The 27,303-nt window shown below is 46.5% G+C and overlaps 1 long non-coding RNA gene across 1 annotated transcript; it reads left to right on the forward strand.

Moving 5' to 3' along the window:
- Positions 1–7,318: 7,318 nt before the first annotated feature.
- Positions 7,319–7,828, forward strand: LOC109942185 (uncharacterized). The gene is made up of 3 exons (XR_002264792.1): positions 7,319–7,410; positions 7,510–7,598; positions 7,692–7,828. It is a non-coding gene; the product is annotated as an uncharacterized lncRNA (long non-coding RNA).
- The last annotated feature ends 19,475 nt before the right edge of the window (positions 7,829–27,303 follow it).

A 27,303-nucleotide genomic window follows, 5' to 3' on the forward strand; every position in this document is an offset into this window, starting at 1 on the left:
AAATTTTTCCTCGAAAAAGATCCCTTTTACCAGAATATCTTTCGTGCTTTTTGACTACTTCGAAAAGTGGGTCCTGGAAACGACGGAGTACACGTAAGCAGCCAAGGCTGACCGAGCCGAGGGACTCCTACGCCTCCGGGATACGGATACCTCACTCATCACCTTCTGCGATAAGTAACTCGCGTTCGGATACAGTGGCTCCGCGGATCGAACGAGTCTTTACATTCGGAAGCCCTTCTGCCGAAGCGATCTTTCGAGCCTTCTCGACCAAGTCGGTGACAGGGCCTCATGGACGGGTGAGAGTACGCGTAAGCGGCAAGGCTGACCGAGCCGAGGGACTCCCACGCCTCCGGGATATGGATACCTCACTCATCACCTTCCGCGAGAAACAACTTTCGCTCGCACAAACATCCCTGTTACCGACAAAAAGTCCAGATACTCGAAACAAGAGGAAAAGAGACGCAGCTTTACAACACAGCGAGGGTGTGTGTTCTGGCCTCGGCGGCTGCAGAAGGCACACGCTACAAAACGCTTTGACCCTGCAGGCTCGGGTCTTGACGCTGGAAGGGGGTAGCAACACCTTCGGCATCGACGATACCTTCAGCAAGGTCCGACCCAGCCTCGGACGGCGACGCGGTCCAGGGACTTCTCCGGGAATCCGGCCCGAGCAGGCGGCTCGGCCGATTACCCCAGGGGCCTCGGCCAGCCATCTTCCAAGGGCGCCAGCCTGGTCCGAGGCCTCGGCTGATCAACTCCGGCATTGGTCCCGCCGACGGACGACCCGGTTAGGCTCCGGGCAACCAGGTTTCATTTTCGAGCCGACTCCGCCACTGTTCATACTGATACCGCTACCCCTGGCCTCGGCTCGTCGAAGAGCGACCGAGGGGTCTCTTTAACTAAGCTAGAGGAGCCTCGGACAGCAAGGCCGACCGAGCCGAGGGACTCCTATGCCTCCGGGATACGGATACCTCACTCGTCACCTTGACACGGGGCGACTCATGCTTGGTGAAGCGGTTCAGATAATCGACAGACGAGTCTTAGCGCTCGAAAATGAGGAAAAACACGGCTCCGTGCCGACGTTACATACATGTTCAGGCCCCGAAAGCCGCAATGAACAAAAAACCCTGGCACTCGGAGTGCCATCACAAACGGAACTCCGGTCCCCCCTCCGCAGGTACGAACAACCCCACTCCATGGGGGAAGGCCTGCGGAGCAACGGAAGACCGACGAACGGTGCGCCGTCACCTGCTCCAGCAGCGGCGACGACGACGACTTCTGCTCCGGGGGGCCGAACAGCGGCAGCACTGACCCCAGGGCGGATGCTGCTGCCAGGAGGCCCCCGCCCATGCCAAAACTCGTAAGGCAAGGATGGGCAGAAGGCCGTAGAGTTGGAGGTCAGTCCGCGGCCGGCCCTGGCTATCACGCCGGCGGAAGAACCTCTTCCAGCTGCCGTGGCAGACGCCGGCGCCGCGAGCGGCTCCAAAGCCACTCGCGTCCGAAAGCCGGGCACGCTGCAGCTGCCAGCGCCACGGACAACAACCGCTCCTCCCCCCCCATCACTGAGTGAAGGAGCGGGCCACCGCCCACGCAGGGGCCGACCCCAACTCGGCACACTCCCCTCCCCAGCCTTAGTGATGAAAATCCTTGAGGCTGAGGGAGGGGCAGAAGCCGCAGCCCGGCTCGCTTTCCCCCACCATCAAGCTGGAGGTCACCATCTTGGGTGACCGCCGGTGGAGGGGTGCAGCCGGGCTGCATGATGAAAATCCTTGAAGCCGAACGATGGCTGAAAGGTACCAACTCCCACGAAGTTGCGTTCCTCCAACGATGAGGCGAAAAGACGGCGGATACCCCCCATCTGGGGGCTTGGAAGGTGGAAAGACGCGACGCATAAGGGAGGAAGAAGACATGGTTGCCTTCCGAAAGGGGTCGCCCCCCTTTTAAAGGCAACTCTCCCTACGTGCGCCCCCAAACGCCACGGGCTGAGTCTTCTCCAACACGCTTCAAGGCCCTCCCCTGCGGCGCAGGGGCTGGGTCCCGCATGTCATGCAAACCGGCTCAGAGCAAAAGAAGCCAAAGCGCCGCGCGTGGTGCACACAACCGCCCAGCGGTTACAAGCGACCCCCACTCTTGCCCAGACCAACGGGCGGAAGGAGTGGGCAACCATGCAGGCGGCATGCAACCGCGCCAAGTGGACACGCTTCTCCGACTCCCAACGCGCTAGCACGGAGGCCCAGGCCCACGCGTCACGCAACCGGCGCGCCGGATGCTGCATGCAGGCAACTGCACCGCCACTTGCGCCACTGTCGCGCCTCTTCGGTTGCGGAACCAATGCCGCGACTCGAGGCGACCCAGCGCACGACCCAGCAGCGCCAGCCTGGCGCGACGGTCAATGCGGCCGAAAGTGGGCCGGCAGTAATGACGGTGGCAGGCGGGCGGGAGCAACGGTCACTGTCACACCCGGGTTTTAGGGGTCCAAAACCCGGGCGCGAAATAATCACCAGGTGTGCTGGGACCAAGTCTCACACATATGATGAATCATGGCACAGGATCGAATGTCACATCTTTACTATATAACAGGAGTTCTATACAAAATAAATAAATAATTACATTATAAGGAGACAACGGTCCAGCAACCCAAAGTTGACTGGGAGACGACGGCCTAGACCTCTCACGAACTCATCACAGCATCCTCCAAGCGCCTCATCCTGCGGTACCTGTTCTTAACCTGTGGGGGGGGGGTGTGTGAGACAGCAAGAGTGAGCTCACATACGTTCATCGCTCAACAAGTTGTGGGGAATAATGTGCCTGAACTCGCCAAAGATGGGAGCTCATGTGAAGGGTAAGGCTTACCAAAGAGGATGGTTAGAGCTGAGCATTGCTTTTAAAGTTGGTCAAAATTTTATTAGCAATTACTAAGTATAAGTAAATACCAACCCAATTAAGTATTAGAACAAAAGTAACAACCTCACCTGCGATGCAATGCATATGACAAATTGAGTTTAAGTTCCATAATTTAATCATCAGAGAGTCCTGAGCTGCTCATGACCGTGAGCTCGGCTAGTATACCAGTTTTACACTCTGCAGAGGTGGTACCCTTTACCCACAAGTCATGTTACCCATCTGCCAAGGGATCGCGACTTCCCATACACCTCTACCGAGGAGGCGAGGCAGGGTAACACTACGAGGCCTTTACAAAGTTCCACTAGCTTCAGAAAACCCGCTACAGTTTATAGGAAGCTCCAATGCAGGAATCCCTTGCAGGACCGCCATCGCAGCAAAATCCTCCCGAGGGCCTCCCTACACTGACCACTCCCCTACTGCCCTTGCCCCTTTCGGGTAAGGTAGTCCTCCACTAGCTTTCCTAATTAATCAGCCAAGGGCGTCCATAAACCCTTGTGGTGGCACGTGTTTCTCAAGTTAAGCTCTATGTTCCAATTAACATTAATGATCTTGACATGAACAGTAAATAACAACGGATAACAAAAGTATAATCATGAATAATGTGTATCTCAATGCCCAAAACCACATATAGCACTAGCAAGTACTACCCAAAAAGTTCAGTGGTAAACAAGGCATAAAGATAGACAAACTAGGGTAACCTATTAGGTCCCATCAAAATTAACCTATGCAGATCATTATGATTAATTAGAACATGAGTGGGTAAAAGAAGTGATCAAGGACACAACTTGCCTGGGACTTGAGATTCCAGGTACCAACTTGCTCTTCAGATGACACGTGTCCTCACTGCTAAACGAATCAATACAGATAAACATGGTATAGACAAAAATTAACATTACACCAAACATAAAAATAAACTGCGTGATAATAATATACGCGCCATAACAAGATCGTAAAAACAAGAACCACTAAATTCGGAGCTACGATTATTAAGTTATGGATTTCCGAAATTATTAAGTGCTTAGTATAGAATAAATCAAGTGAATAAATTTAATTCAAGTTTCATGGCTAAACAAAGATACTAGGTGATAGAGAGTAAAATTACAAAATTTTAGAAAGTGGAATGGACTAATTGGGACTAAAAATGGATTTTCTATGAATTTATCAAGTTCTAGCACTTATAAATACATATTTTCTAATTCCTTTATTCAGTTTATCATGGTACTGGACTGGGCGTCAAATTCATAAAAGTCCAGGGGGCTCGGGGTAAGAATCCCCAGACACAGAGAACAGGATCACTGGACGGCGGGTTGATTTCTCTGGTTTACGGGGACTCTTAAGCAATTTGCGCAACCGAAGGGGTATCTTTTATTGTGGGCCGGACGATCCAGATCCTGCGGTCTGGATTAGATCCTAGCGCGATGAAGCGGTATGCCATAGCAACCGTCCGATCCAAGCACAACGCTACTGATTTAAAAACCTAAGATCTAACCTCTGGCGTTCAACCGTCGATCGACGGGCGCGATCGCCCCGTTGCCCAACCGGTATGCATGACCTAATCTCCACCGTTGGTGCCCGATCAGACGGTATCCCCCCTTTCTTCTTCCCCAGCGCCACCGAGCAGCTGCGATCGATTCGCGGCGGCGTACACAAGGCGATAAGCTCCCATCCCGGAACAACGGCGCCCGATTCTAAATGACAGCGAGTCTAACGCGTAGATCCAACCAAGGCGAATCGATCTAAGGGTAACTCACCGAGATGTATGCAGCCCAGTGCCCTGTCCACGACGAAGGGCGGGTCCATGGCGGAGGCGCCACACCGGAGAGCAATTCTGGTGGCCGCAAGGTCTTTCCCCACCCAGCGACGCCACCGCAAGCTTCCATGCCTGCCACCGAACCTCATAGTGCCACGGCCGAGCCCCCAGCGACGGTGAGGTACCGATTCACCGGTAGTGGCGTGACGGCACGCACAACTCTCTCTCCCTGCTTTTTTTTCCGTCTGGTGGAGGCACGGACGGCAGCCAAGGTCGCAGCTAGATGGCCAAGGGGAGGGCGCAGGGCGTGTGTTCTTACAGGCAGGGGAGCCCATGCAGTTACAACGGCCCGGATTCGTGGCCGGTGAGGACGGCCTTGCCGCCAAGCTCGCGATTCGTTCACGGAGTGCGCTAGCCGCGGAATCCGTTGAGGAAGACGACTGACAGGCGGGGCCAGATTGTCAGAGATAGGAGAAGGTCCGCGTGCGATAGCAGGATCTGGCCGATAGGGCCCGCGAGGCAGAGACTAAACGCGCACGCACGGGGGGTGAAGTTGGGCCGCAGTGGAGGTAATCCGGTGTTGGGCCGAATAGGGTGTTCTTGGCCCAAGTAAGGTTTTATTCTTTTCCCCTTTTATTTTCTGTTTTCCATTTCTTTTCCCTATTTCATTTATTTTCAGGTTTTTTTTCAGAATTCAGATTTTAAATTTGGCACCCAACATGCAACACTCCAAAATATCCAATATGGTGCAAAATTGTATTTTATTTATTATCCTATTTAGACCAACACTTAAAATATGCAATCTACACAAAATAGTAATTAGGTATTTTAGAAAATTATTCTAGTGTATATAGTTTTATGGAAAGTCCTTGTAAATAAATTTTTATAGGAAAACTAACATCATTTAGGGATATTTCTAGTTAAATTATTTTTACACTATTTTTAGTTTAAGAGATGTAACCCTAAAGCTAACAAAAATCATATTAAGGATATTTTAATTTTTTTTAATCCTTTGAAAAATCTCTAATGAATTTCACCCACAACATTTTGAGGTGTTACAAATCCTACCCCCCTTAAAAATAATCTCGTCCCCGAGATTTGTAAGAAAAGGATATAGGAAGAGTGGTTTGCAATTTAGCTTTAAGTTTCTAATTATTTCAAAAATCAAGAGCCTCTTTTTTATGAGTGATTAGGAAAGCATGGGTATCCATATGTATAGTCATTTTATTATGTAGGACGAAAAGTTGGGTTGGTTAGGGCAAGAATATCCTAGTGTAAGAAAGTTTATGGCGAGAAATAACTCCTTGTTGGGTGGTAATGCATCTGAAGATCGAGTTTGACTTCTCTCCTTCCTTGACGAGGTTGATCTTGTCCTTTTCCAGTCTTGCTCTTTGGTGTCTCCATCCGGGTTTGGGACAAGAGGCTAAGATAGATCTGTTATGTAGGTCAAGTTGTTGGGTATGGCCGAACTGATCTGAGTCACCAATTTAGGCTTAGGAGCATGGCCATATCTTTTTGCACTAGCATTAATTAACTCACTCTAAATCTATTACTACTCTATAAGACAGCAAGGAGGGCGTCCACAGTTGTCGTGCCCCCGCTCCCGCACATCGCGCCGCCCCATCTTGCCCGACTGTCGTCCCGCCGCAGAAATCTCGCCCGTCCCTCCCCCCTCGCCCGCACGTGGACCCGCCTCTCCTCGCCGTGATCTCCACTTCTAGCAATGACGTCCGCGCAATCCACTCCCCCCGATCTGCCTCACCTCCATGGAAGTATTCGATCTGCCGCTCCCAAATCTCTCCCTAGAATGTTGATCCGCGTGATCCACTCCCCCGATCTGCCTCACCTACATGAAGTACCCAATTTGTCGCTCCCAATCTCTGCATCGCGTGGACGCCTTCCATGGAGTCTCTGTACGTATGCGCGATTTACTCCCCCTCCCCCTGATCTGCCGCTCCCAATATCTCCCTGGAAGACCGATCTGCATGGTGTGGACGCTCCATGGAGTCCCCACCCCGCAACCCCGCTCCGTGCTGTGCGGCGACGCGATCCTTGCCGACCTTCGCGAGCCAGCGCCGCGCCGGCTCTTGGAGTGGGACATCTAGCAGCCGAAGAAGAAGTTCAAGAGGGGCGACAGACGCTCGTTCGCTGCGTAAGACGATGAGGACTTCAAAGCCGACTCCAGCGATTTGGATTTGGAGCTCACAGAAGGGGCTGACTCCAGAAGGGCTTTCTCCAGAGGTATTAGCTCAAGCTTATTTTCTATGGTGGTATACGTTTTTTTGCGTTTGATTGTTGCAGACGATTAGAATCTACGAGTTGGTTGGGGTGCCGCCGCCGCCGCAGGGAACCCCTCGCTGGCGGGTTTGGTCGAGTCCGGTGCGCTTGTACGCGTATCGTGGCGGCAGTTTGGCCCTGTCCCGGCGTGGTGGCCGCTAAACTTCATGGAGCTCGAGGACGTGTGGATCCTCGGCACCTCGCACCTCTCCGCGTCCTCCACACCGTCAAACCCGACAACGTCGTCGTCTAGCTCTGCCGGAGCAGGCAAGGACGTGCATCCCCTTAAATGTTATGCCGCTTAAACAAATGCTGTCAAATCTTCTTCCAGGAGTGGGGCTAACAAACCACGTTGCAGAGCCCTCACTTCGGAGCTAGAATCATGTACTCGTCCAGTGCCAACGAGCCGCTTTTGAAGTCCAACATGTTCTCTCTCGGTGGCTCCAAGTTCTTAGGCGCAATCAACAGAAGCATCAACTTGGGTGAGATCAACCGATCGCTGCCTCGTGCTTACCACTTCTCATTACCCATGGGACTCACAAAGACCTGCTGATTTTGTTGGTTTCTTTGGACTGGCACAGGTGGGCAGAGCGCTCTTGCTCTCCGTCTGCTCCGCGTTGTTTTTCCTTCTAAAATTTCTACCAGTGCGAACTATCCGTTTGGAGGAGAGGTGCTTTATAATAAACTGACATGTATTTTTTCTCCATATGTTATGTGATAACATATCAACTGAATTCTACTACCATATACTGTATTTTGGTAGTTCCGAGCAACTAGGAGAGTTTCTGAAGATATTGGAAGTACAACACAAAAAGGTCAGAACCACTTTTCAATCTAACCAGATGTTTATATGTTTGGTGGTGAAGCTACAAAAATTCTAGACTATGTGGAATATTTCCCAAATTGAGCTGGTAATGGAAAGTAAAGGACTGCAGAATGTGCCGCTTCTGGTCTTGAAGGTTTCCAACATGGTTCGTCAATGGAAAGGTAGTATCGGCTTGCGAAATATATTCCTAAGCCTACAGAATGTAAGCTAAAATCACGTGCTCACTGTGTACATTTTTTTCTGGTAACAACAGCTTTTTCTGAAAAGAATGAACATCCTAAATCCTTACTCTCTGTAGATAAGAAGCATCTAGACTAAAAGATATCCAATGCCTTTACTGTTTGTACGGTAGATTTTTCTTTGTCATATATCATAGTTACCTCTTGAAGTACATTTCATCAAGTTGTAGTTAGCCCTTGATGTACATTTCAGCTTTGATGTATACTAGCACAAAACAGAAAGAATCATTATGGTCGAACTACTACTATAATGAGAATTTCACATGCTACTGCTAGATTATCTTGTATGCATGGTTCTTGAGCATAGTCACATTATTTCTAAAACTAATTCTGGAGAGTATGTTTATGTGGAGTTAGAAAAAGTAATATACAAATACATATTATTCTATAGCAGCTTTATAGGTATAAAAAATTCCGTATGTTACTTCTGGTACAGACATTTTTTCTATATAATTGAACAAGCACACCTGTAACTGAATCCGTTTTGCAACTCCAAACTAAAACTGGAATGCATAATAATTGCATATACAACAACAAATATGTTATGATATATAGGAATCCAGATTCCCTGTGCAATGTAATAACATCATTAAGGCCTTGTAACAGTCAGGATAGCATCTGAGTAGTTTAAGTGTTGTCGGCCTATGTGCTCTAGACGAGAATTTTTGCTTTGTCATATAACAAATTCTAGGAACTTTTTTTTGCAAAATTATAACCATTTATCACTTATCAGGATGTTGTGTTGACACTAAACATTCTCGCCTTTCTTGGTAATAGTGTCCACTTAAGTTAGACGAACTGCCACCATTCTTTCCACTGCTCTGTTTCAACTTCCTCGCAAAAAACATAGCGACCTGCATGTGCGTTTTTCGCCATGATCTCAGTTCTCTTTAGCTCTGTCTTCCCCCTTCTTGATCTCAGCTTCAACCCTTATCTTTTGTCTCCCTGTCCATCTCCATCCCGGTGTGATCAACTTTCAAGAAGCGGTTGGGACTGGACCTTAATTTTTGCATCGATTTGGTGCAATTTTAAAGTGCAAGCAGGCATCTCAGCCCACCTACTTCCTTATGATCAACAGTCTGTTTTAAACAAATTGTTACCTAGCTGCTATCATGGTGTGACATTTCTAAATGCTATGAGATAAGTAACACATAAATTATTTTTATGTTGTTTCATGCTTTTGTTGGTTTTCAAGTTTGGGCAACTGATGTTGGAATAAGTTTCCTATTGTTTCTCTTCTTGTACTGGATAATAGGAATGGGACTGCATTACTGGGTCTTGCCTATATAGATTTAGTTAAATACTTAAATGTAAGGTCTGATTGCAGCTTCACCAAGTTGAAGTAGTAATTTTAGTTGTTTTTTATTATCCGACAATTGAATTATGGAGTGTGTGATTGAATGGGTTCTTTTGTGTTGCTTATTTAAATAGGGTGAAAATAGAACAAGAACAGATGCTTATTTAGAACTAATGTTATATGCTTGTACCATATATTTCCTCTCTGGTTGCCATATAATTTATTTGGTTTCTTCCTCTGTTAATACGATGCTTTGTTGTATTTATGGTTGCAGCTATGTTGCTCATAAGAAATACTAAATCATAGTTACTCACATTCGTGAGATATCACTTACCCAATGCTTAAGTCTCCAATGTTTTGTAAAAGAATTATAAGAAGAATTTGCATCTTTTCAGTAACCAAACAAAAGTTTAGTTCAGGTTGTACTAAAAAATAATACTTCCTTCCTTGAAGAAGCCAAGGAATACAGATTTTGGATTGAATATTGCTCAATCTTAAGAATAGCATGCAATTAGCATTTCAAAGGACTCATTACTTGTGCTCTATCTGAAATCAATGTGGTTAATAGAGCTAGAGAGGCTTCTGACTGAATTTTTTAACCATTAAAAGTCAGAAAGTAGTACTTTTTTGCCATAAACTGCCCTTTGTATAAGTGTCTAGGTTTAGTTGGAAATTGCCGGTTTGGTTCGTATTGTGTAAGAATTTGAGATTTTGAGTTAGATTATAATAATTAATAATATGTGGTGTTCATTTTTATATAATTTATTGAAACCGTACATAGCGATATCGACCTTGTACTTCTACCAGAGTGGCTGAAGGCACTCGTGGCCCATGGGCTCCTCGGTCGTTCCTTCGTCGGCGTAGAAGGTGGCTGACGAGTAACCCAGGACACGGTGCGCGAGGAAGATGAGCCATGGCTGTTTCTGCCGATCAACAGATGACAGGCAGTGCTCGATGAACCTGTACTGTTCCGTTCCTGGCATCCAGTCCAACTCGGTATTGGCTTACGCAGAAACGGAACATCCCGTAGTCCGTTGAGTACCTAGAATTATAAGCTGATGTTCGATGAGAGCTTCTTACAGAAAAAAGGTTGGAAAATACTGTAACTTTCTAGATGGACAGTGATGCACAGCTCAGCTCCATCAACAAATAGCTTCAATGCTGTATTTGTTAACTGCCATGATATGAGTTTAGTTATGTATTGGTTATTATTACTCCAGTCCAATCATGGTTATTACCTGTTTATATATCTGCCAGGATATTTACTCCTTTGGTGAACGCAGAGATGAATTGAGACAATAATAGAATGGTGACCTTCAAGGAATTCCTTTTTGCTTTTACTCAACCGAAGATTAGGCGTTCTGAATCAATCGAGCCAGCCCCTCAGGAGGCCTCCAGCAGCTCCCTCCTGTCGTGCCTCGGAAGTAGTAGCTCATGTTCTATATGTGGCGAGCTGATGGTAGAAATTACCAGGTTTGCATGCCATTGATTTTTTTGCGAGTACAAAGAGTTGGTGTTCTATGTAGTGGTGCACAAACAATTTTATAACCGACATTCCTTTTTCTTTGTTTGTTGATGTGATTAGGTTCATTCTCTTCTGTGATATGTGAAGCTCGAGTGAAAAGAAAAATTATGTGATGAGAACAAAGCAGCTGAAGTTGGAATATATTGAGATGTCTATAATGTGGTGTGGTGTGACCCATGATTGACAGATTAAGAAGATTTGGTGGGCTTGGCTTGATGACAGGCGACAGCATTGTTTTTTTTGGGTCTGTATACGATGGATGACATTGCCCCCTCTCCCACTATTATTAATTTAATTTGTAGCGAGATTGACATGATGATGATAAGATGACTGATCGCTATGTCTGCATGGGATGCCCATCATCGAATGATTTTATCTATAATTTGTGATGTATTTTGTCAGATGAGTCGGGCGATGGAAGTTGGCCAGCATGCACCAGAGGTTGAGGCTGCTGAAGCATCAGATGAAGATGTTGAGGCCTACATCGGCAAAGCCACCGGTGTTGTGCTGATTTATCTATTACTTTTCTTAAACAACATATATAGAAATTGTCCCACTCCTGTTTACTACACAAAGATGTTCAGTATATTGCAACACAATCAATGTTTTTATGACTAAGTTTTTAATCCAAAATATCCCGAGTTTAGTTATGCATTGGTTATTTAACAAAGAATATATATTGTTCGTTTTTTATATAATTATTGTGTATGTGCTTTGTGTGTGGCCACTGCCCGCACGCGCTAGGCTTAACTATGTAATAGAAACTGTGTTAGAATCTTTTTCTCTTTGTTTCTAATGATAAAGAAAGTAGAAGAATGCGTATACACAAGATAAAAAGACCATTCTTTATTTTTCTTAATAAATGTCTCGTGTATATCTCAACTACCAAGCACCACCACCCGATCGCTTCATATAATAAATTTTTGCATAAATGTATATTTGAAACATGGTTGTTGGCTTTAATAAATAGGATGCACACATCTTTGTAGTTTACGCTGTATAAATGAAACCGTAGCAAAGCACGGGCACACTACTAGTTAGATCATAATAGATTAGATAAAATCTAGATTAGATTGGATACGACTAGATTAAACTAGTTAAGATCTCATTATTTTGGATTAGGTCCTGGTGGTTACTTTAGGATCAGATAAATATAGTGGTTAGGATAAAACGAATCTTTCATGATAAGATGAATCTATTAGGATAAGGATAACATCTTTTCAAGGTAAGATGAATCTATTAAGGTAAGAGAGAGTCTTTTACGATAAGATGGATTTATTAAGCTTAATATATTTCAGTAGGGATAATCTAAGTTGCCTAGTTATTTTATCAACATTTTTCTATTTATAGATGCAATTGTGGACGTTACTCCACAACTCATCACACTCAATCAAAGATCCAAATCAGGCAAGTATCATAAGAACAATCATTCAAGCATATAGAAAAAAATAGTTTTGTTTTTGTTCCTAAGATTAGGTCTCCTATTCCTAAAAGTCACTTTAGGTACATGATTTCAAAGTGTGAAATCCATATTTGTCTTTTGGAAGGAAAAGGTAAGAGTAATCAGAGTAAAGCGGAAATAGATGAGAAAAGATTAAGATAAGTTTAGAAAAGAATCAGAGTAGCAAAGGTAAGTAAATATTGGTTGTCCAGTTCTATCTAGGTTTCGTCCTACAGTCAACATTCCTCTGATACCACTTCTGTCACACCCGGGTTTTAGGGGTCCAAAACCCGGGCGCGAAATAATCACCAGGTGTGCTGGGACCAAGTCTCACACATATGATGAATCATGGCACAGGATCGAATGTCACATCTTTACTATATAACAGGAGTTCTATACAAAATAAATAAATAATTACATTATAAGGAGACAACGGTCCAGCAACCCAAAGTTGACTGGGAGACGACGGCCTAGACCTCTCACGAACTCATCACAGCATCCTCCAAGCGCCTCATCCTGTGGTACCTGTTCTTAACCTGTGGGGGGGTGTGTGAGACAGCAAGAGTGAGCTCACATACGTTCATCGCTCAACAAGTTGTGGGGAATAATGTGCCTGAACTCGCCAAAGATGGGAGCTCATGTGAAGGGTAAGGCTTACCAAAGAGGATGGTTAGAGCTGAGCATTGCTTTTAAAGTTGGTCAAAATTTTATTAGCAATTACTAAGTATAAGTAAATACCAACCCAATTAAGTATTAGAACAAAAGTAACAACCTCACCTGCGATGCAATGCATATGACAAATTGAGTTTAAGTTCCATAATTTAATCATCAGAGAGTCCTGAGCTGCTCATGACCGTGAGCTCGGCTAGTATACCAGTTTTACACTCTGCAGAGGTGGTACCCTTTACCCACAAGTCATGTTACCCATCTGCCAAGGGATCGCGACTTCCCATACACCTCTACCGAGGAGGCGAGGCAGGGTAACACTACGAGGCCTTTACAAAGTTCCACTAGCTTCAGAAAACCCGCTACAGTTTATAGGAAGCTCCAATGCAGGAATCCCTTGCAGGACCGCCATCGCAGCAAAATCCTCCCGAGGGCCTCCCTACACTGACCACTCCCCTACTGCCCATGCCCCTTTCGGGTAAGGTAGTCCTCCACTAGCTTTCCTAATTAATCAGCCAAGGGCGTCCATAAACCCTTGTGGTGGCACGTGTTTCTCAAGTTAAGCTCTATGTTCCAATTAACATTAATGATCTTGACATGAACAGTAAATAACAACGGATAACAAAAGTATAATCATGAATAATGTGTATCTCAATGCCCAAAACCACATATAGCACTAGCAAGTACTACCCAAAAAGTTCAGTGGTAAACAAGGCATAAAGATAGACAAACTAGGGTAACCTATTAGGTCCCATCAAAATTAACCTATGCAGATCATTATGATTAATTAGAACATGAGTGGGTAAAAGAAGTGATCAAGGACACAACTTGCCTGGGACTTGAGATTCCAGGTACCAACTTGCTCTTCAGATGACACGTGTCCTCACTGCTAAACGAATCAATACAGATAAACATGGTATAGACAAAAATTAACATTACACCAAACATAAAAATAAACTGCGTGATAATAATATACGCGCCATAACAAGATCGTAAAAACAAGAACCACTAAATTCGGAGCTACGATTATTAAGTTATGGATTTCCGAAATTATTAAGTGCTTAGTATAGAATAAATCAAGTGAATAAATTTAATTCAAGTTTCATGGCTAAACAAAGATACTAGGTGATAGAGAGTAAAATTACAAAATTTTAGAAAGTGGAATGGACTAATTGGGACTAAAAATGGATTTTCTATGAATTTATCAAGTTCTAGCACTTATAAATACATATTTTCTAATTCCTTTATTCAGTTTATCATGGTACTGGACTGGGCGTCAAATTCATAAAAGTCCAGGGGGCTCGGGGTAAGAATCCCCAGACACAGAGAACAGGATCACTGGACGGCAGGTTGATTTCTCTGGTTTACGGGGACTCTTAAGCAATTTGCGCAACCGAAGGGGTATCTTCTATTGTGGGCCGGACGATCCAGATCCTGCGGTCTGGATTAGATCCTAGCGCGATGAAGCGGTATGCCATAGCAGTCGTCCGATCCAAGCACAACGCTACTGATTTAAAAACCTAAGATCTAACCTCTGGCGTTCAACCGTCGATCGACGGGCGCGATCGCCCCGTTGCCCAACCGGTATGCATGACCTAATCTCCACCGTTGGTGCCCGATCAGACGGTATCCCCCCTTTCTTCTTCCCCAGCGCCACCGAGCAGCTGCGACCGATTCGCGGCGGCGTACACAAGGCGACAAGCTCCCATCCCGGAACAACGGCGCCCGATTCTAAATGACAGCGAGTCTAACGAGTAGATCCAACCAAGGCGAATCGATCTAAGGGTAACTCACCGAGATGTATGCAGCCCAGTGCCCTGTCCACGACGAAGGGCGGGTCCATGGCGGAGGCGCCACACCGGAGAGCAATTCTGGTGGCCGCAAGGTCTTTCCCCACCCAGCGACGCCACCGCAAGCTTCCATGCCTGCCACCGAACCTCATAGTGCCACGGCCGAGCCCCCAGCGACGGTGAGGTACCGATTCACCGGTAGTGGCGTGACGGCACGCACAACTCTCTCTCCCTGCTTTTTTTCCGTCTGGTGGAGGCACGGACGGCAGCCAAGGTCGCAGCTAGATGGCCAAGGGGAGGGCGCAGGGCGTGTGTTCTTATAGGCAGGGGAGCCCAGGCAGTTACAACGGCCCGGATTCGTGGCCGGTGAGGACGGCCTTGCCGCCAAGCTCGCGATTCGTTCACGGAGTGCGCTAGCCGCGGAATCCGTTGAGGAAGACGACTGACAGGCGGGGCCAGATTGTCAGAGATAGGAGAAGGTCCGCGCGTGATAGCAGGATCTGGCCGATAGGGCCCGCGAGGCAGAGACTAAACGCGCACGCACGGGGGGTGAAGTTGGGCCGCAGTGGAGGTAATCCGGTGTTGGGCCGAATAGGGTGTTCTTGGCCCAAGTAAGGTTTTATTCTTTTCTCCTTTTATTTTCTGTTTTCCATTTCTTTTCCCTATTTCATTTATTTTCAGGTTTTTTTTCAGAATTCAGATTTTAAATTTGGCACCCAACATGCAACACTCCAAAATATCCAATATGGTGCAAAATTGTATTTTATTTATTATCCTATTTAGACCAACACTTAAAATATGCAATCTACACAAAATAGTAATTAGGTATTTTAGAAAATTATTCTAGTGTATATAGTTTTATGGAAAGTCCTTGTAAATAAATTTTTATAGGAAAACTAACATCATTTAGGGATATTTCTAGTTAAATTATTTTTACACTATTTTTAGTTTAAGAGATGTAACCCTAAAGCTAACAAAAATCATACTAAGGATATTTTAATTTTTTTTAATCCTTTGAAAAATTTCTAATGAATTTCACCCACAACATTTTGAGGTGTTACAGTCACGTCGTCAGCCAGGCTCACGTCCCATCTAGGGGCAGCAAGAGAGCCTCCTATCACGGCGTGAAGACGGCGCGCCCGTGATCCGTCCCTCGAACGGCTCGCGCACGCACAACGGCCGCCCCACCAACCACTCGCCCCGTCGCATTAACTCCGCGGCGGGATAGGCGGCGTTTCTGGCAGGAGAAGCGGGCGACGCTTCGCCTTCGCCGTAATAACCGCGCTAAAAAAGGTACGCCACGTCGTTCGATTTCGTATCCTTTTCCTTTTTTCCTCTTTCTCTATCTCTTGCAACAGGGACCGGGAAAGGGGGATACCCCGAAAAGGATCCTTCCCTGTGAAGGAACCGGGCTCCGAGCCCCCCTACTGATCAGAGGTTCGAAGGCTGGCCCTCCGAGGGGTTCGACAGTCGCCTCAGATCGCGTGGGCCCTACACCCACTACTGGTCAGAGGTTCGAAGGCCGGCCCCCCGAAGGGCTCCACGGCCGCCTCAGGCTACTCGGGCTCCGCGCCCATTACTAATCAGGGGTTCGAAGGCTGGCCCCCGAAGGGTTCACAGTCGCCTCAGACGCCGAGCGAGGGATGACCAGGGGTACGTTCGATACATAACCAAGGCTCGGGCTGCGCTCCCGAGGTACCCTAGGACATTTCCGAGACCAGCGGGAGCGATCTTGTAACGGAATCCCATCGGAGGGAGGCATCGAGCCCTCGGACCCCGTCGCCAGGGGACCGGGTCCGACAGATCACCCGTAGGTACTTTTGGGCGTGCCTCTGGGCCTCTAGCCGACCCCCAACGAACGGGGCACGGACGCCCACTCGGATTACCCGCTTGCAGCTCACCGGAGACACCATGTTTGATGCCCATCGAGGGTAACATGGCGCTCTCCCCCCTCCTCCTTGCGGAAAGGCGACGTAGGGGCGTATGTAAAAAAGCCGAGTCTGTCCCTGATCGCCCTCTCGCCCTGTGCAGAGGCTCGGGGGCTGCTCTCGCAAACCCGGCTCCGGCCAAACCGTTGACAGCGTCAACATACCAGCCCGAGAACTTGGACCCCGACCGTGCACCCGGGCTACGGCCTGCTCGCATGAGGGAACAACCAGACCAGCCGAAGCATTACGCAAGGCATTAAGACCTCGAAGGAGTGAAACCACCCCTCCGAGGCCTCGGGGGCTACACCCGGCGGGTGCGCTCGCGCGCACCCACCGGAACAAAATGCAACCGAGAAAGGCTGGTCCCCTTGCAAAAAAGTGCGACGAAAGCCTCCAAGCGAGTGCTAACACTCCCTTCGAGGCTCGGGGGCTACTGTCGGATACCATAATTAGGGGTACCCTCAAGACGCCTAATTCTCAGCTGGTAACCCCCATCAGCATAAAGCTGCAGAGGCCTGATGGGTGCGATTAAGTCAGGGATCAGTCCATACGAGCGACTCGATCACGCCTCGCCCGAGCCTAGCCTCGGGCAAGGGCAGCCGACCCCGAGGGGTTTCCGTCTCGCCCGAGGCCCCCCTTTTTAACGGCGGACACATCTCCGGCTCGCCCGAGGCCTTGCCTTCGCTAAGAAGCAACCCTGACTAAATCGCCGCACCAACCGACCAAGTTGCAGGAGCATTTAACGCGAAGGCCCTGCCAAAGGCGCCATAAGAAACTCCGCTCCGCCCGACCCAGGGCTCGGACTCGGGCTAAGCCCCGGAAGACGGCAAACTCTGCTCCGCCCGACCCAGGGCTCGGACTCGGGCTAAGCCCCGGAAGACGGCGAACTCCGCTCCGCCCGACCCAGGGCTCGGACTCGGGCTAAGCCTCGGAAGACGGCGAACTCCGCTCCACCCGACCCAGGGCTCGGACTCGGGCTAAGCCCTGGAAGACGGCGAACTCCGCTCCGCCGGACCCAGGGCTCGGACTTGGGCTAAGCCCCAGAAGACGACGAACTCCGCTCCGCCCGACCTAGGGCTCGGACTTGGGCTAAGCCCCAGAAGACGACGAACTCCGCTCCGCCCGACCCAGGGCTCGGACTTGGGCTAAGCCCCAAAAGACGACGAACTCCGCTTCGCCCGACCCCAGGGCTCGGACTCCGCCCTGGCCTCTGCCGAACGACCTTCGCCTCGCCCGACCCAGGAGCTCGGGCTCGGCCTCGGCCACAGAAGACAGACTCGACCTCGGCTTCGGAGGAGCCACCACGTCGCCCGACCTAGGGCACAGGCCCGCCACGTCAACAGGAAGCGCCATCATCACCCTACCCCGAGCCGACTCGGGCCGCAGAGAACAAGACCGGTGTCCCATCTGGCCAGCTCCGCCAGATAGGCAATGATGGCGCCCCGCTAGCCCTGTGACGACGGCGGCTCTCAGCTCCCTTACGGAAGCAGGGAGACGTCAGCAAGGATTCAACCGCTCCGACAGCTGTCCCTCCACCAAGCTCCGTTGCTCCTCCGACAGCCACGACATCACGCCAGCTGGGTGCCAAGATCTCTCCGGCTACCACATTGGCATGTACTTAGGGCGCTAGCTCTCCCTCCGCTAGACACGTAGCACTCTGCTACACCCCCATTGTACACCTGGATCCTCTCCTTACGCCTATAAAAGGAAGGACCAGGGCCTTCTTAGAGAAGGTTAGCCGCACGGGGACAAGGACGGGGCAGGCGCTCTCTTGGGGCCGCTCGCTTCCCTCACCCGCGTGGACGCTTGTAACCCCCTACTGCAAGCGCACCCGACCTGGGCGCGGGACGAACACGAAGGCCGCGGGATTTCCACCTCTCTCACGCCCGTCTCCGGCCGCCTCGCTTCCCCCCTTCGCACTCGCCCACGCGCTCGACCCATCTGGGCTGGGGCATGCGGCACACTCACTCGTCGGCTCAGGGCCCCCCCCGGTCTCGAAACGCCGACATTATGGAACCGAGCATAATTGGACTCACAAATGTGGTCTATGGGAACTCCCTTATATGAAAGCATTGATTCTAATGCATAACATTGATATGATGCACCAGGAACAAAATATGGGTGAAAGCATTATCAGCACTTGCATGAATATCACTGACAAAACAAAAGACAACCCTAAGGCTAGAAAAGACTTGGCCTTAATCTGTAGAAGACCAACTATGGAGATAGTAGAGAACCAGAAGAAGCCACGTGCTCCTTTCAGTATTAAACCTAAAAGGAAGAAACAATTGATGAAATGGTTGAAAAACTTAAAGTTCCCAAATGGTTACGCCGCGAGCTTTAGAAGGTCTGTGAATTTGAAGACGGTCAAGTTTTCTGGGTTGAAGAGTCATGACTACCACATAATAATGGAAAGACTCCTTCCTATTATGTTTCATGGTTTTGTAAAAAATGATGTCTGAAAAGCATTAGCGGAGCTAAGCTACTTTTATAGACATCTTTGTGCTAAAGAAATAAAGAAAGAGATGATGGAGAAGCTTGAGCAACAAATACCGATTTTGGTATGCAAACTTGAAAAAATATTTCCACCAGGTTTCTTCAATCCGATGCAACATCTACTTGTTCACCTACCATACGAAGCTAAGGTAGGAGGTCCTGTGCAATATAGATGGATGTATCACATCGAAATGACACTAAAGAAGCTACGTGCAATGGTTGGTAATAAGAGACGAGTTGAAGGGTGCATCGCTGAAGAATTCAAATACAAAGAGATAGCATCGTTCACGTGCCTGTACTTTGCAGAGGAACACAATGTCAATGCCCCTACATTGCGGTATCATGTCGACGAGCCCCCTATCAGTGATATTGAAATTTTTCAATGGAGGGGCAAAACTGTAGGACCTAGCACAACATACTGTTTCACCAATGACGAATGGAAGACTGCTTTACTCTACATGTATAACAACATGGAAGAGATGAGTCAGTTTCTCCTGTAAGTGTAAACTTTATTTTAGTCATTGTCGCTACAATTTTTGTTGTTATACTAAAAGGTTTGTTTCCTTGTACTAATAGTGAATTTGATTCTCAAAATTGCATCTCTGGCTGTGAACGTGACCAGATTCGTCGAGAGGGAAAAGATGGGGGACCTAATTTCTTGTGTTGGTTTCGAGATTATGTAGATAAAAATGACAATATACACCCGGACCTTCGACAATTATCCCTAGGAGCAGTAACTGCCAGACGTTATGGTCGGTATGATGTCAATGGTTTTAGATTCCGTTCCACAAGGTTCAAAGATGATCATCCTCTAGCAGCCATGACAAATTCCGGAGTTGTAACTAGAGCTGTCGATGATGAAGGGAAGGTGACTAATTATTATGGAGTCATTAATGATATACTCGAGTACAAGTTTTTTGGAGATAAACAACTCAAAGTGGTGTTCTTCGATTGTGATTGGTTTTCTCCAAATACAACGCGAGAAAACCAATATGGCATGGTGGAAGTCAAACACAACGATAGATTAAAAGGCCATGACACTATAATCCTTGCCCACCAATGCGAGCATGTGTATTATATGACATATCCATCTAAGAAAAAGGGTTTGGTTGATTGGAGGGTAGTGTACAAAGTTAATCCTCGTGAACGACTATATGCTCCTGGTGATGCTGGTTATGTTGAAAGTCAAATCGAGCAGGAAGTGGGGGCTGCTGAGATTTTCCAAGACGAAGAACTTACCAGCACGTTTAATGAAAAAAGTGAAATGTTGGAAGAATCTTTATTAGGCGATCAAAATGATGTAGAGGTTCCTCCAAAAAGAAAACGAGTGACGAGAAAGAATAAAGCTACTTGGCGTCCATTAAATCGACGAAAGCAACTAGATCCTGATTTTGATTACGATTACGATTGGCGAGTATGGATCATGATTTTATTGAATATTTTATTATTTTATTGTCGATTTATGTACTAACTTGTTTTTGTTAAAATAGGATGTCAAAGAAAATGAGGTCTTTAGCTCGTAGTTTGCTTGGGATGAGGAGTAGCTTGAGGAGCAGCTCGAGGGGTGAGGATTCAGTTTTTCATGGCACAGGTTCTACCATGAGCAGACGGAGAGCGCTGGTAGAACATTTGCCTCCACACGATGTAAGTTAGTTGTTAAATTACATTATTTGAGTTACTTAATATTGTATGATGTAAGTTATTTGTTTCATAGGATGCTGAAATTGAGGAACTAGTCGTAGAGGATCATGCAAGAGATGATGCTGAAGATGATGGTGGAGATGATGTGGGAGATGATGCTGGAGACGATGCTGGTGGGTATTCTACAGGCGGGGATTCTGGGGCTGGTGGAGATTCCACAGCTGGGTCTGGAACTTCTCGAGTTAGGAGAACGAGGAAGCTGCATTTTGTTGGACCACCTCCAGAGCTTCCACCCGAATCTCGGGTTTTGATAAAGCCTAGTGGAAAGTGAGTGACATATCTTTGCTTAAATGTTATTGAAAGTTATGTTTTAATTTCTACATTGTTTTCTGTTTGCAGAACTTGAATCGACGACTCGTTCACAGGCACAGGACACTACAGGCAGGTGAACATGGTCCTTGGTAATCTTGTTCGTCTGCACTGGCCTAGTCTTGTGACTTTGCCTAGTGGCGAGTCTGTCCCCGCCACCACTTGGGAGCATTATCGCTATGGTGTCTGTAGAACGTTTGGCAACACACAGACACTAGTTTGGGATGTATTCTGGGTATGAATTGTTTATACTAATTTAGTTATCCCATATATGGTTTCTTTTATGATAACACTAATTTTTTGCAGAAACGATACAAGTTGACGGACGATGGATCATATGATATGAACGCTCGTTACGTGTTTGAGTATAACGCGAACGATGTTGTTGCCGATGCAATGTACTATGCACGAATTCAGGCTATAAAGGCATAATACAGAGCAAATGCTGATGATCGACCGATGCCAAATACCAAGGCCGAGTGGTCATGAATTTACCTAACGGAGGAGCAATACCTAGAGGTAAACAGGTTGTTGCATCTCATATCGCACGAATCCATGTATTTGCTTTATTGAAAAAAATTTCATGTAGGTGTCGGTGCTGTGGATGGCCACCCGATCAGACGTTTATCGGGCCTTGTGCAGATGGTGGGCTTCCCCTGAGTTTCGTGCCATTTCCGAAAGGAATAGGGTAAACTGTGGGACGGAGTCGTTCCACAACTACGGCGGCGATGGTCATGTGCACTTGGCTAAGCAAATGGTAAGTCACAGTATGTTGTAACTTTGAATTACATAGAAATGTGTCATTGTTACTTTTATGTACAGGAAGTCAAATCCGGCCATACGCCCACGGATGTGGAGGTGTATATGCAAGGGCATAGGGGTTCTGATCCTCAGAATCCTGATGTTTTATGCACTCAGACGGCCACCGATCGTCTAGTGAGTTTTTGGTACTCTATTATGTGTTTGATATTGTTTGCAAGGGCATAGGGGTTATGCACTTATATTTGATATTGTTTGCCTCCAGGCTTCGTATGGGCAGGAGATGGTTCAACGCCATGGACAGGAGTACGATTGGAGGAGCCAGCCAATCGACCCTCAGGCAGCATATACTAGCGCAGGAGGACAAGCCCATGGACGGTGGGATTATTTGATTTGGATTTCAAAATTATCCTCATATGCTTTCAAAATTATTGGTTGGGTATTTTTGATTCTATGATTGATTCTAGGGAGCTGAGACGCCGTGGACGACAGTCCACATCGTCGTCTTCACAGTCGTCCCGTTCACGATCATCCGCCCAGGAGATAGAGCTTGCAGTGTTGTGTCAACAGGCAGAGTACCATCAATCAGTTTTGAGGGAACAATTGGAGTACCAGAGGCAACAATCTGAGTATCAGAGACAACAAGCTGAGTACCAGAAGAAGAGGGACGAGTATTATGCAAACCTCCAGGCCCAAAATCGAGCTCTTCTCTCGATAAGTTTAAGTAACATTTTGTACCTTATTTTGCAAAACACATGATGTGTATCTTATTTGCTGAACAATGACTTGTATATAATTTGTAGCAACTAGCCCAACAAGCGGGCGTCCCGATGCCCACATATGGGATGCCGCCTTCGGACTTTGCACTACCGATGCCAATGCTGGCGCCTCCACCTCCGCCTCCGTCACAATTCCCTACGGTATGTACACATATGCGTGTGTGACATGTTCATAGATGTCTTATGTGTTTAAATGAAAAACTGAGTGGTTACTATTTTATGTGCATGTGTTATAGGGATTTCAGACACTACCCGCTTCAGTTGCCGCACCAGGAGATGGGTCTGGTCAAGACGACGCATCACATTCTTGGGTGAATAACCTTTTCAACACGCATAGTCCAGCAGGAGGAAGTGGCTACTCGAACCATCCAGGCGATGGATATGAGTGATAGTTCATCAAATGTGTCATTATGTTAAATTTGTGAAACACTTGTTTGCAACCATTTGGAACACTTGTTTGCAACTGTGATTGCAACACTTGTTTGTGAGACACAATGTAGGTTTTTATTTCGGACCTATATGTTGATGTAAAACACTTGTTTGCAACCATTTGAAACTATATGTCATTATGTTAAATTTGAGAATGTGAATATTTATGTGAGTATATTTGTGATTGTGAATGTGAAGACTTACGTGAATGTGTATATTTGTGATTGTGAATGTGTATATCTGCATGAAATCTGTTTTTGTTTTGTAAATGTCAGATTTTAAAAAAACAGAATTTTTTGTAATTTCTGAAATTTATTATGTCCGACGGCCTGGCGTCAGCTGTCGGACATAAGGACTGGTTATGTCCGACGGCTTTATATAAACCGTCGGAGATAAGGACTGGTTATATCTGATGGCTGGCGCCAGGCCATCGGACATAAGTCTGTGGGCCCCACCAACCGACCGGTAAAATGGTTGGCATTTACTATTTCCGACTGGTGGTGGCGGCCGTCAGAGATAGCTTATGTCTGACGGCAGCCATTGGACATAATCCTATTTCCGACGCCTTATCTCCGACGGCTTAAAACCGTCGGAGATAGGTTAATGCCGTCGGACATAAGCTATCTACGATGGTTTAAAGCTTATGTTCGACAGCTTTGGCCGTCGGAAGTTGTTTCGTTTACTATATATAGAGTATCGGATTGATATAACAGACGATATATTTATACAAGGGAAGTGAAGGCATCTGTTACTACTTGGGTTACGAGTAGATATGGCATTGGAGAAATTTCCCGTCTGGTTTTAACTCTCCATCTCCGTCCCCACGATGATAAAATTTCTGCGCGGGGATCCCCACGAACACTTGCGGGAGATATTTCTTCCCTATCCCTGTTCCACGTGGGGACAAATCCCCATCGGGGATCCCCATCCCTGCTTAAATTATAATTAAAATATACTTCATATGTTATTAATGTAAAACATTGTCACTTATACACATTCTCAGATGAAAGAAATCATTATGTGTACATCAAAATAAACATATTTGTACAATGAGTGACCTCTTGATAAGGTAATTATTTATTTTTATTATTAACTAGTACATGAAAACATCGTCACGTGTATGTTTAATGGGTCCACGTGGGGAACAGTGATGGGGAATACTTCCACATCCCTATTTCCGTTTACTCGTCAAAGAAGAATCTTTTTTGTTACATCCCCATGGGGAATAAACTTTCCCATCTCCATCACCTAATAGAGGAATTCCCCACGGGGAATCGGGTCCACATTGTCATCTCTAATTATAAGCCAGATATGTCTCTTCATGAAAAGACGGTTCTACGATTTTTTTGCAAATACTGCTTTAGACATCTCAAAAACCTTTATATTAAACACCATTAGGGATGAAAACGGACGGAAAAAAATCCCGTCCCGACCCGCCCCATTTTCCACATTTAACCCGCCCGTTTTCGGATTTCCGGAAAAATACGGGTTCGGGACGGGTTACGGGTTGGCCGTCGATGGGAGCGGGACGGAAACGAGAAATGCTATTTTCCGTTCGGATTGTCGGGATCCCGTATTCGGTCAGGATATTTCCATATTTATTCCGGATTTAACCCGAAGCAGAGTCACCAGTCAAGGCCTAAATCTACCAAGCCCAACCCAACATCCCAACAGCCCAACATGTTACAGCCTACAGGCCTGGGCTCCACACGACCACGCTACTCCTGCACTCGGTCAGACGATGCAAATTGCTAAAGTCCATGCTAATTGCTAAAGTGAAACCCTAAGTCTTTTTTTTCTTCCAGCCATCCGCCCGTCTGCCGACAACACGCGACGTCGTGACACTCACCCGTCCGGCCATCCGCCGACCGCCGTCCAAGCCGTCCTGCTGTCGCCAATACTGCTGTAGCGTCGAGCCGTCGAAGCCGTCGGTCCAGGCGTTGTTCTCCAGGCTCCAGCTGCTGTCTGCCGAAGACACGGCCGTCGAAGCCGTCGGTCCAGCCATCCAGGCGTCGTTCTCCAGCCTCCAGGCTCCATCTGCCGTCTGCCGAGTGCCGAAGACACGACCAGTACCGCAGTACGTGTATGTCTCTCTCGCCAAGCTCCAAATCCAATCCAGGCATCCAGCGCATTTGGTTAACTGATTGTTTGGTTAATTGTTCAATTGTTCATAGAGTGGCATACTGGCATTTGATTGTTTGCAGTAGTTGAGACTCGATATGTCTCACTCTGGAATGGGGCCCGGAGGAGGAGGAGCACGCCATTTAGACTCAATGCCTGCGGAGTCAGAGACTGGGAACAACAACCTAGGTTTGGAAAGCATGTTGCCACTGCCTCCACAGCCGCAGCGACCACCACTACCTCCTTCTATGAGAGGCAGCAGCAACAGCTCTGTTTCAGCAGGCATGTGTTTTTTTATTGTAGAGTTGCAGTGTATTGTTGATTTCAGAGTATGAACTTGAACATGTCTAATAGTGTATTGTCAATTCTTTGAAAGGAAACAAGAGAAAAACAAGTGGAAGCTCTATGGGTGCACCAATTGTTCAGTCGTCATCTTCAGCACAAGCAGCTGAAAATAAAGATGCAAATAAATTGGTTGTCGCAGACACAAGTAATACTGGTACTAGAGTTGTAGCTTCTGTTGATATAGCGGGCCTTGATGATGATGAGGAGGACATACCAGAGGATATGACTGGAACAGGAAAGAGGCAAAAGAGGCGCACATCTATTGTATGGAAGTATTTTACCAAAGAAACTGTGGAAGTGGAGGTGAATGGCAAGAAGTTTGAGCAGCTTTGGGCCTACTGTAACTTTCCAAAATGTAAGCAGAGATATAGAGCTGAGTCTAATCATGGAACAAATGCATTCTGCAACCATCTGAGGTCACATCACAGTATTGTCAAAGGACAGCTAGAACTAAAGGCAGAAAAGGATAATGGAAAAGATGTCACCACTATTCAGCCTTTTAGGTATGATCCGGATGCTACTCTTAGAAAATTCTATTTAGCAGTAATCATGCATGAGTACCCATTCAACATTGTTGAGCATGATTATTTTGTTGATTTCATCAAGTCGTTGAGGCCTAATTTTGCCTTCAAGTCTAGAGTGACTGCTAGGAAAGATATACTTGATATATACTTTGAAGAAAAAGAAAAATTGTATGCCCAATTGAAAAATGTAACATGTCGCTTTAGTGCAACAATGGATATTTGGACATCATGCCAGAACAAATCATACATGTGTGTGACATTGCACTGGATAGATGATTCTTGGCATATTCAGAAGAGAATTGTGGGGTTTTTTCATGTAGAAGGAAGGCATACTAGTATTAAGTTGGCACAGTGCTTTACTGAAGTGATGGTAAAATGGTTTGCTGAGAAGAAATTGTTTTCATTGACCTTGGATAATGCATCAAATAATTTAGTGGCAGTCAAAGACATTATTCAAGATCTTAGAGTGAATGCTTCTTCTTGTTTGATTTGTGATGGAATATTCTTTCATATTAGATGTGCATGCCACATACTCAACTTGGTTGCTAGAGATGGGCTTGCTGTTATTTTAAAAGCACTGGAAAAGATAAAAGATTTGGTACTAACTGTGAAGGGCTCTCCCTTGCAATGGGAGGAACTTATGAAGCGTGCTACTGAGTGTGGATTGGATACATCAAAGGGAATTCAACTAGATGTTTCCACAAGGTGGAATTCAACTTACATGATGCTAAGGGATGCATTGCACTATAAGGATGCTTTTAGTAGGCTCAAGACATCAAATCGCCGTAAGTATGAAAACATATCTCCTTCTGAAAGTGAATGGAACATGGCTGTAGCAGTTTTTGAATGTCTAAGCAAATTTTATGATCTCACTGAATTGCTTTCTGGTACATCATACCCCACTGCAAATCTATTCTACAAAGGATTTTGTGAGGTTAGGGACTTAATTGATGACTGGTGTATCAATACATATTTGACTATTAGGCACATGGCTACTGGTATGAGAGAAAAAATTGAGAAATATTGGAGTTCTTCTAGTATGAGTCTTGCTGTGGCATGCTTCTTTGATCCTAGGTATAAGAGAAGGGTCATAGAGTTCTACATGAAAAGGTTTTATGGTGACTATTATCAAGTGACCCTTGAAGAATTTATGAGTGTTTTAAGGAAGTTGTATAGCTTTTATGCTTCTGAAACACCACG

Source organism: Zea mays, chromosome 9, assembly GCF_902167145.1.
Source record: "Zea mays cultivar B73 chromosome 9, Zm-B73-REFERENCE-NAM-5.0, whole genome shotgun sequence".
In the NCBI taxonomy this organism is placed as follows: domain Eukaryota; kingdom Viridiplantae; phylum Streptophyta; class Magnoliopsida; order Poales; family Poaceae; genus Zea; species Zea mays.